The sequence below is a fragment of the Egretta garzetta genome, unplaced genomic scaffold (genome assembly GCF_000687185.1).
Source record: "Egretta garzetta isolate BGI_Z169 unplaced genomic scaffold, ASM68718v1 scaffold615, whole genome shotgun sequence".
Lineage (NCBI taxonomy): Eukaryota > Metazoa > Chordata > Aves > Pelecaniformes > Ardeidae > Egretta > Egretta garzetta.
The window spans coordinates 1,689,582-1,699,510 of NW_009259857.1; the positions used below are offsets into that span (position 1 = coordinate 1,689,582).

The following is a 9,929-nucleotide window of genomic DNA, read 5'->3' on the forward strand; positions in this document are numbered from 1 at the left end:
CCCGGAGGGGAATGGGGGGGGGGGGGGGGGGACAGGCTGCCAATGCAGCACTTGGTACTTTGAGGGCCCTCTGACAGCACTCAGAGGAGAGGAGGCAAAAATCTCAGAAACAGGAAGGGCAGGAACTTGTACTATGCAGCATTTGTTTTCAACTGCAAACAGTGAATTTGGACTTTCCCCTTGCATTTTTTCCCCTAAAGGATGAGGTAAGTTTTCTAGATTCCATCTCTGCTAGCAAGGAATTTCTGTTCCTTCAAGATGATCTTTCTTGCTCTTTTCCATCTTAACTGCTTCTGCTTTTGCTTCTTCATCACAGTCCTGACCTGTCCCTCCCTCACCACCCATTCTGCTTTATTTTGTTCTCCTTTTCCTTCATAATTTGCATACATTTTTCCATGATTATTTCTCTCCTGCTATCTCCCTTCCCTATTTTACTCATCCTTCTTTTCTGCATGCTTCCATTTTTGGATTCTAAAAGCTTAATTGGCTGTCTCATGTGACTGGAAAACAAACCAAACAACCATGGGCAAGGGGAAGTTGGTTGCTGGTGTGCTAGCATGCTGTCCTGCCCGGCGTTGTAACTGAACACAGAGCAGCTGTGATTCTTGGGTGGGCAGAAAAGAAATGCCGGTTGCAATCTCTATGTGTTAGATCCCACGTCAAGCTAGAAATACAGAGTAAATTGATTGGAACATTCTCATCAGCACAATGTGTTCTGCAATGCCTGACTTTACAAGTGGGAGAGCCTTGTTTTTCACCATGCTTTCTGTTCTCACAAGCGAAGAGTTTTTCCCCATGGTATTCTCCCAGTTAATTAGCTCTCTCTACTCTCTAGGTTTGCTAGCAGATCAGAAGTGACCAGAAAACATCCTGTGGCTGTGGCAAAGAGAAGTAGCCACCCTCTTAACACTGACCTTCAAGTAAGTGGCAACAGCTGTCATTTTTCGTGGCACTTTTCAAAGGCAGCCCTTCACAGTGAGGTGAGCCCATGTGGGAAAGGCGTGCATGGCTGCTGTCAGACCCTAAGTACACTGAGAAGCTCCACAGGCTCTACTGCCACGGTGGGCCTTTGGCTGCCTTGTGCTTGTGGGCAGCCCTGGCACGGCCCAGCTGTCAGCACGGACCTTGGTGCTGGGAAGGGAGCCATGGGAAACCTTACCGGGGTTTTCTGTCCCTTGGCTTGAGAGCTGAATTTAGGTTCAGGCCCTTGTCCAAACTATGCTGTAGGTATGCCGATGCCTGGTTGCGTACCTCGCTGATCCTGGCTGATTTAAATTCCTGGCTTGACCTCGAACCTGTCTTGTCTCTATGGTCAGGCTTGGTGGTCCTTGGACTGTGGCTGACCCCTGTTGCTGTCACCAGCCGACCTGGCTCTCCTTGTTCGGGTGCCGTGGGGCTGTCAGTGATGGCCCTGCCTGCCTCGCCGCCACCCTTATCCCCAGCTTGCCTGCCCGGGTTGGAGCAGCCAAGCTTCTCCTTGCTGGCAAGGACTGCATGCAGTTCTCAGGGTGGGTGTGAAAAGCGGTTTCCTTCTTCTAGGGAAATGTGCTTTTTGGTACTCTTGCATAAATAATAATAGTGTTACCATCGAAACATGACGACGAAAGCTAATAAGCGTTCTGATTAGAAATAAGAAATAGAAAAGTGAAAGCATATTATTTTTGGCACCGTTCAAATGACATGCAATGCCTAATTCTCAGACTCATGCTCTATACTTTTATGAGTGATGTGACATCCCTTGTGCACTTAGACTTTAGGATATAGTAGTCTTGTTTCCTCCGGTTATCTTACTCAACAAGTTTCTGTCTCATTTGGGACCCATGACTTCTTACACAGAGACAGAAGGCATTCTAAAACAGGACGGATATGGTGCAACTTGAGCAGATTCACAGGAGCACCCAGATCAAACTGCTGGCTCTAAACCTGTTCTCATTTGTAAGAAAGAGGGAAGTCAGCTGCACATCTGGTGCCGCAGGACTCCTCTCAATTCAGATGACGTGGCTTGCTTCTGTCCCGGTAAAGAGGGAAAATAAACTCCTGTATCTAAACACTGTACATTTTCTGGAAAGGTCAGGTCAAAAGCATGCCTAGAAGGTTAGCTGTAGTCCTTAAAGCAAAAGTCAGGTTTCTGGATGCAATGGTCCCAGGTGTGGTGGGTTAATCCTGGCTGGCCGCCAGGTGCCCACCAAGCTGCTCTATCACCCCCCCTCCTCAGCGAGCAGTGCCAGCACTGCTCAGCAGTAGCCAAAACACTGGTGCACTTTCAGCACCTCTCTAGCGACAATCACAAAGCACAGCACTATGAGGGCTACTATGGGTGAAGTTAACTATGTCCCAGCTAAACCCAATACACCATGTTTTCTGAAAATAAAAAAAAAATGGTTTTGTTTATCCTGAAACTTTAAATGGCTTTTGAGTATTCAGGCAGTTTATTTGGAAACAGAAAAAGGGGGGTTGCTGAGCTTTTTGTGCGCCTCCCTAGTGAAGAATCTGTCCTCTTCAATGCAGGAAAAAGTGAGTTAGAACGTTCCTAGCCCTTCACATTGTGCCTTTGGCATTCTCTGTTTGCAGCATTTTACCTGTGTAAATTAAATTTGTCCTTGAACTTGAACCATGGTGATGTATCATAAGTTACAAGTTGAGATACTTCAAACCATTAGGATGTCAGACATGGCAACTTTGTATTAAAGATACATAGTTGAAAAATCTGATCTCTGGAATGGCTGCGCAGTAGCACAGCAGATTTCATTTCAGCGACGTCTCTTCAGTTTTACAAAGATAGTATCTCAGATCAGAATTCAGTCATCTGTCTGCTGAGAGGAACCAAAACCGTATTTGAATCTTAATGATTAAAGAATATTCCTAATGATGTTTGAAGAGCTGTTGTGATTTGTAATTATTCTGGCTTTTGAGTATGTGGCAAATAATTTAAAGCAGGCTTTTAAGTGGTTTCCTTAGCAACCACTCTTCATTAGAGATCGACGCATGCTATTAAGTATCATGCTGGGTTCGGATCAGCTTTGCAATATTAAAGACACTTGTTTAAAACACTGCCAGGTCACGTGCAGTTCCTCGCTGTCCAACAGCCCCAGAGCGCAGAGGCAAGCTCCCTGCCTGCCAGACTTTTTTCCAGACATGCAAGGACACACCTCTTGGTGTTGAGCTAGCATAGGCGCCCCGATGGGTGGAGGAGCTGGCCCCACTCACTATTGGCTGGTCGCTCATACAGCGACTGTGAGGAATGGGGGGTTTATTTTGGATTCATCTACCCCTCCGCCCCCTGCCCCAAGAAAATGCTAGTGACTTGCGATTGCTTTTTAAAGAGGTATCAAGCACAGCTCTTAACCAAGCACAGCTCGTATTTGTCGTTTGTTTTTTGGTTTTTTTTTTTCTTGTCTTTTATCTCAAGTGTCTGGGGCATTAGATAATTTGTCCTTTGTTCCCATATTCAGTGTTTATGATCAACAGGAATGTAAAGCCGTTAGCAGGGTTGATGATGGAGAATCCAGGAGGTGTCATTAATATAAAGAAGCACCTTTTCTGCTCTCCTCCAAAGCTTTACAGTTATTCTGATTTAGATTGCCTTCCCTATTTGCTATGGACATCTGGGATTTAAGGCAGCTTTAGCAGAACTGATCTGAGAATCTGAAAGAAAATAAATGCTGCTAAGGGAAAATGTCTGTCTTTAACAGTGATCCTAAAGGAGAGCATTTGCCTGCCATTTGTCATCAGCCCAGGGAGAGCCTGATCAGATGCCCCAGCAGCACTGGGGTCTCTGGGGGCAGACGACTTTCTGTTTCTGGCTGGAAGGTCAGAGCTTGTTTCTGTTGCCATAGAGTAAGAAGGAGTAAGAGTCATTTTCTCCTGATGCCTTCTCACTTTGTGCCTTTGTTACCTTGGGATTTGGCTGCTGCAAAACTTCCATGTGAGGCTTCTCTCTAAAATGGTTCAGAGGCATGGAGGCAGACTTGGCGTAGCATGTGGAAGCTGCCCACCACTGTGCCCTCAGCACGTACAGTGCTGAGTACAGGTTCTTTCACTCCACCCTGGCACCCAGGAGGTTTGGGTTTCTCTGTGCAATGGGAAATGCCAGGTCCTACTGATAGATTCCTAAATTAATTAATCAGGATGTTGCTTTCAGAGGCAGGCAGCTTCTCTGGCTTCTGTGCCTGAGCTAAAATTGGAGCAGGTATTCAAGAGGGAAGAAGAGGGACTGCCAGTGCCCATGTCTCTGACAGTCACTGCATTGTTGGTCTGAAATAGCCTGTGTCTGCTGACCTTCAGAGCCGGGCTGTGCTGGCCTTTTTTGGGTGACTTGGAAAATAGGATGGTAAAGCGAGGTAATCCCTGACAAGCATTCTTTAAGAGTAAGAGTATTCTGATACTTGTGTTTCTTTGGGTAAGCCTGCTGTGTAGGAATATATTCTTGCTTAGCCATGCTTTTCTTTCTGTAACTCTCAAGAGAAAGGCTCTTCTAGAACTTAACGCTGAAAAGGAGAGTGCTTTTTGACAGTGGTCGCTACTTCGTATTTGTGGTTTTGAAGGCAGAAATCAGCAGAAATTTCTGAAGGTAGAAATCATGCAGAAGTCAGCTCATGTGTAACCCTGTCGGTGGCATTATTGTACTTAACAACAGTTTTTATTTCCTGTTGATGCTGGACTCATCTTTTCTTAGTTGTTGTTAATAGAAACACTGCCTGCTATTACGGAAGGGTTACTACTTCATCCTAAGAGCAAATAGGAAGAACAGGATAATAGGCATTCAGCGTAATAAATCCGTGTCTCTTCTGTAAGACAAAAACTGAGGCAATATTGAAGTTAAAATGCATGTTTGTAAAAATCCAAAAAGGACAGGACCCACATGCAAAATGAAATCCTGTAGCATCATTTTGTAACGTAGATGATTTCATGAAATCTTGCGTTTACAAGTGAACCTGTCAGCTTATAGGGTCTGACCCAAAGCATATGGAAACTTCTGAGAATCCCCATGTTGACTTAGCGTGGCCTGCATTGGGTCCACAGGAAGATGGATGTGTTCAAAATCACATCCAGCATTGAATGAAAGCTTCAGCAGTGTGTAATCTTTGTTTGGTTTTGGCATGGGAGCATCACATAGAAATACCATGTGCAAGCAACGTACCGCTGCATTCAATGTGTGATCTTTGCCTACTTTGCCCTCTGCCTTCTGTGTGGGCCCATTACAGTTAGTGGGAATCTGGGGTGCAGCGTAGTTGCTGTGATTCTGCACTTGCAAGCTATCTGCTGCTGACATCTTCTGCCATTTTTTGTTATTTTAAAACTTGGATCAGTTTAGTGCATGAATTGGATGAGTATCCACAAACAGGGGGGGATGATAGGGTGGACATTAGGGATAAATGGCTGGATGCTGCACATGGAGTAAGGATGCTGAGAACAACCAGAACTGAGTCTACTGCTGAGACAATATTTATGGGGAATCACACTTTTTACTGATTAAGATGCATAAGCTGGTTATTTTGTCAGTTCACTTGCAATGATGACCTCTTCTAGGATATCAGAGGGGTGATGTATTAAGTTAAAGCTCTTCCAGAGAGATGACCCAAGCCTGTGGCTGAGTCCTTGCTTTACTTCATAGTCATGGCTTTATTTCCACTTCTCATGTGGAAAGTGGGGGCAAGGAGACTTCTCAGCATCGGTGGGAGTGTTGCAAGGGTGATCACAGGAGCAGTTATGATGAGTTCAGCAGAGGCTGGACTAGCTCCTGGCCTAGCTGTCAAGGTGGGTACTGGTCCATGAGCAGCATAAGGCTGAGCAGCCAACTCGTTACTGCATCATTGCGTGCAACTGTATATTGTCAGCCTTGTGCATAGCTAACATGAAGCTTTGCAGAAATGTGAGGGTACCTTCTTCGCCACTGTTGGTTTTCTTCAAGACTGAGGAGGATTATAGGAGTGCCCTGTCTAATGTATACGGCTGCCCTCTGTTTGCGCTGCCTGGAGCACCAACATTTGGGTTGATCCTTCCCTGGTGCCCACTGACACAAAACGGTCCCAGCCTTCTCCAGCTGCAGCCAGAGAGACAACCCATTCCTGTTAGAAAGGCATAATGTCACATGGAATAAACTGACAAAAAAGAGCAGCTCTCATCCTGATGGATGACAGTGAGCAGGCATTAGCTTGGGATTTATTCCGTGTGGCCTTCTGTGCAGCGCTGAAGACGATGGTCTTCCAGGTGTCATGGTAATTGTGGTCGTAAGTAACAATGATTGTTTATGGGCAAATAAATTCCTGAAAATGTTCTGAAGCTGGAAGGATTTGCTGATGGCTAGGCCAAGTCATCAAGCCCAATGCAGTTAGTTACTTTTCTATGGAAACATTTCACTGTTTTCAGAAGATCAGTTTTGTCTTCAAAAATGCATCTTCAGCTTCAGGTTCAAATCCCCCACTGATGCAAAAGAGCACACAGTTCAACTGAAATCAACAGGACTCCATCCCCTTACCTCAGCAGTAAATTAATCCTGCTTCTGCTGTTTCACCTGAACTCTTCAGCACAAAGAAACAAATGATATTGTCAGCATTTGAAGGAAAAGGCCTGTTTAGTTTTCAGGGCAACACAATACAGGGAGAGTAAAGAGACAATATTTGTCTTTAGCTTTGTTCAAAGAGTGTAGGTGCCATGGTTACACTGTTAAATGCCACACTGTGCTTACTCCACTTGCATCTGTTCACCTGAGCAGGATTAATTATCTAGGATGATATTTAGGAATATTATTTGAATATTTTCAATACTAAATGGAGGGTTATTCAGAAGCCAGTTTTGAAAAGAGTTGCACATACGATAGTAAGTACCGATGAAAACAAAAATGAAGAATGTCTCCTTAATTCACGGTAAAAGTGACTTTAAAACCTGGAGCTAAGCCGGTAAGACAAAAACAATATCCTATTAAGTGGGAAGCTCAAAAAGGATTAGAGGAGTTAATTACAAAATTTTTAGACTATGGGCTACTGGTAGAATGTGAATCAGAATATAACACTCCTATATTGCCAGTAAGGAAGTCTGGAGGCAAGGAATATCGATTATTTCAGGATTTAAGGGCCATAAATCAAATAGTTCAAGATATACACCCAGTAGCGGCTAATCCATACACTTTACTGACCTCTTTAAAGGAGGAACACAAATGGTTTACTGTGCTAGATTTAAAGGATGCCTTCTTTTGCATACCTCTGGATAGAAAGAGCCAAAGCATATTTGCTTTTGAATGGGAAAGTCCCACCACAGGACAAAAAGCACAACTCACACGGACTGTATTTCCACAAGGATTTAAAAATAGCCCTACGATATTTGGGAATCAGTTGGCAAAAGAACTAGAGATATGGAAAAAAGAGAGAGAAAAAAAACACGCTCAAGAGACAAGACGTGGCAGAGCTTACCTGTTTTTTGCATCTAACTAAGGGAATGCTAATTTCAAGAAGGTAAGCACATCCTGATTCAGTCTGTCACCTATTGTATTCTAAATCTGGGCAAGCCTGGCTCAGATGTAGTCTTGTGTGAATACCGAAACGCTGGAGATTATTCGATTGTTTGGGAAAACCTGGGTAAATAGAAGTGCTCCTTCACGGGTTCTCACAGGTCCTAACTCCACGCACCTTGGGTCTCTGCTCCTGGAGACCCTTGTGAGCTGTTTGGCCAATTCTGTCTTCACCTTCCAAGTGAGTAATTTTGTGCATCTGCATCTGCACATGATTATGTTACCTCTCTCATTTGGGGTTTCAGATTGCCCCTAGCCTGTATTTAAGACCTCATCTTTTTCTACACCACTGTGAAACAACTGTTTTTCTAATATGGCTTGATCCGTGTATTGAAATAAGCAAAAACATGTTTTATGCTTGCTACCACAAGTAAGAAAATGCATTAATGGGTTGGCCCGCATTCAGGTAAGATCTTGGAGAGGTGCAGGACGTACGGAAGTGCAACCATTCTTTAGCAGTACTGTCAGGCACATCCAGTGTATCTTGTTCAACTATAAGTACAGTGCTTTTATTTACTGCTTAAGTCCACAAGCCATGATGCTTCTTCAGCAATGTACTTCCACAGGGAATTAACGACACTCAGTAACTCCTGGGGTTTTTCCAGAACTTTCTTTTTTGGGGGGGTAGGGGGAGTCATCTCATAGCAATAAAATCAATGGGAATTTTCTTATTGATACCAGTAACATTTTTACGATAGAACAGAACCAGCCAAGATGCTCCATGAAAGTACATTTAACTTCGGTTAAATCTCCCCCTTCTCTGGCCCCATTTCCTTCCTCCCTGCAATCATCATGCTCCGGCTCTGGTTGGGCAGAGTTCCCTCTTGCACAGAGCAGAGTGCACTGCGGTTGCGCCCTGCCATCACCACCGCTCTTTGAGGATTTACAAGGTCTGTTTTTAAACTCCCTTGCAACAAGCAGAAACTTGTACACATGCCGCTTCTGTCTTAACAGCTGTCAATCCTAAATCACAGCGTGCCCAGTGAATGAGATGCTAGGGTGCATCTTTTCCAATATGCTGCTTTAGGTCTGAGCTGAAACTGCAGAGCCGGAGCAAAGGATCCTTTCTGCATGCTGCAGCGTCCCTAAGCAGACTCTGGGCAGTTGAGAAGGAGACCCGGCCGTTCCCCAAGACCTCTCTGCAGGGACTGATAACCAGTACCCCAGGCACACAGGAGACATGGACCCTGGCCTCTTCATTTCAGGGGAGCCAAGACCAGAAGACCAGCAGAAGACCACCATTAATACCCTATTCAAGGTATGTTGAGTTGTCTGCTGTTTCTGTCAGATTTGTACCTCCTCTTCTCTGCAGGCACCTCTTGTCTCTTTGTGCTTGGCCTCTGCACTGTCTGAGGCCTCCACTTACCCCTGCAGCCACAGTGTACCTGTTTCTGAATTCAGTATATTATTGTGGGAGCCTCTGGAAAAGCAGCACTTTTAGACTGTCTTTTAACTAACTCATTTTAAGTGGCAAGTTATTAAACGTTGGTTATCACCTGTTGATCACATAGGAATACTTGACCTTTGCACAAACTACATTCCAAATATTTGACAGAGCATATGAAATATTATCCTTATTTCTTACTGGAATTTTTAAAACATCTGACTAGAAACAACATAAGGGAGATGGAAATTAACAGGACTCCCGCGTGACGTGCACAGTAAAATGTCACTTAATATAGACAGTATGATACCATCTTTTTTCAATGAATGCTTTGATGTTGTAAGGCTGGAAAAAAGACAAGGCAGAGTGCCTGGTACAACACAATATACAGCAACAGCAGCAAATTTAATTTGTTTGTCTCAAAGGGCAAGGTAATGCACTTAAGTAATTCTGTAGTGCAGCAAAGTTGAATTTCACAGACCTCAGTCTATGACAGTAAGAGATCAAGACATGAGACACCTGTTGCAGATGGCCCAGCTCCTTGTTGGGCACTTTCCCAATGTGTATAAATCAGAGGGGGGGGGTGGGTATCAGTTACAGGTGGACAATCCAGCTGATAGGACAGACCTTCAGATGCTTCAAAGGCAAATGCAATGAGTAGCTTAACAGATCTGGTAGCTTTATGTCTGTGCGTACATCTACGTAATAATATGAAACAGATTCAAGTGAATATAATATCCAACCAATGAAAGCACAAGCAGCTTCAACAAATGTTCGCAATATTATTTTCAGGATTTTAAGACTCATCCATACACCTGAATTTAATTTCTGACTTACTCTGGCAAATCTAGAAGAGCATATTCCATAAAGATCCAATGTTAGTAAACTGTAGAAAAGAAAGAGGAAAACATAACCTCCAGCAGCATTTTATGATGATGATTTGTAATTGGTGTTTTGATTTATACCTCAATAGAGATTTAATTGCCTGACACCAAGAAAACCTGCCTGTCATGCTGTGCAGGTGTTTATCTGGAATGA

General features: G+C 44.0%; 1 long non-coding RNA gene across 1 annotated transcript in view; it reads left to right on the forward strand.

Moving 5' to 3' along the window:
• Positions 1-8,759, forward strand: part of LOC118452410 — a 9,308-nt gene extending 549 nt beyond the window's left edge. The window contains exons 2-3 of the long non-coding RNA XR_004842180.1: positions 836-920; positions 8,535-8,759. This is a non-coding gene — a long non-coding RNA (uncharacterized LOC118452410). The remainder of the gene's footprint in view (positions 1-835; positions 921-8,534) is intronic.
• The last annotated feature ends 1,170 nt before the right edge of the window (positions 8,760-9,929 follow it).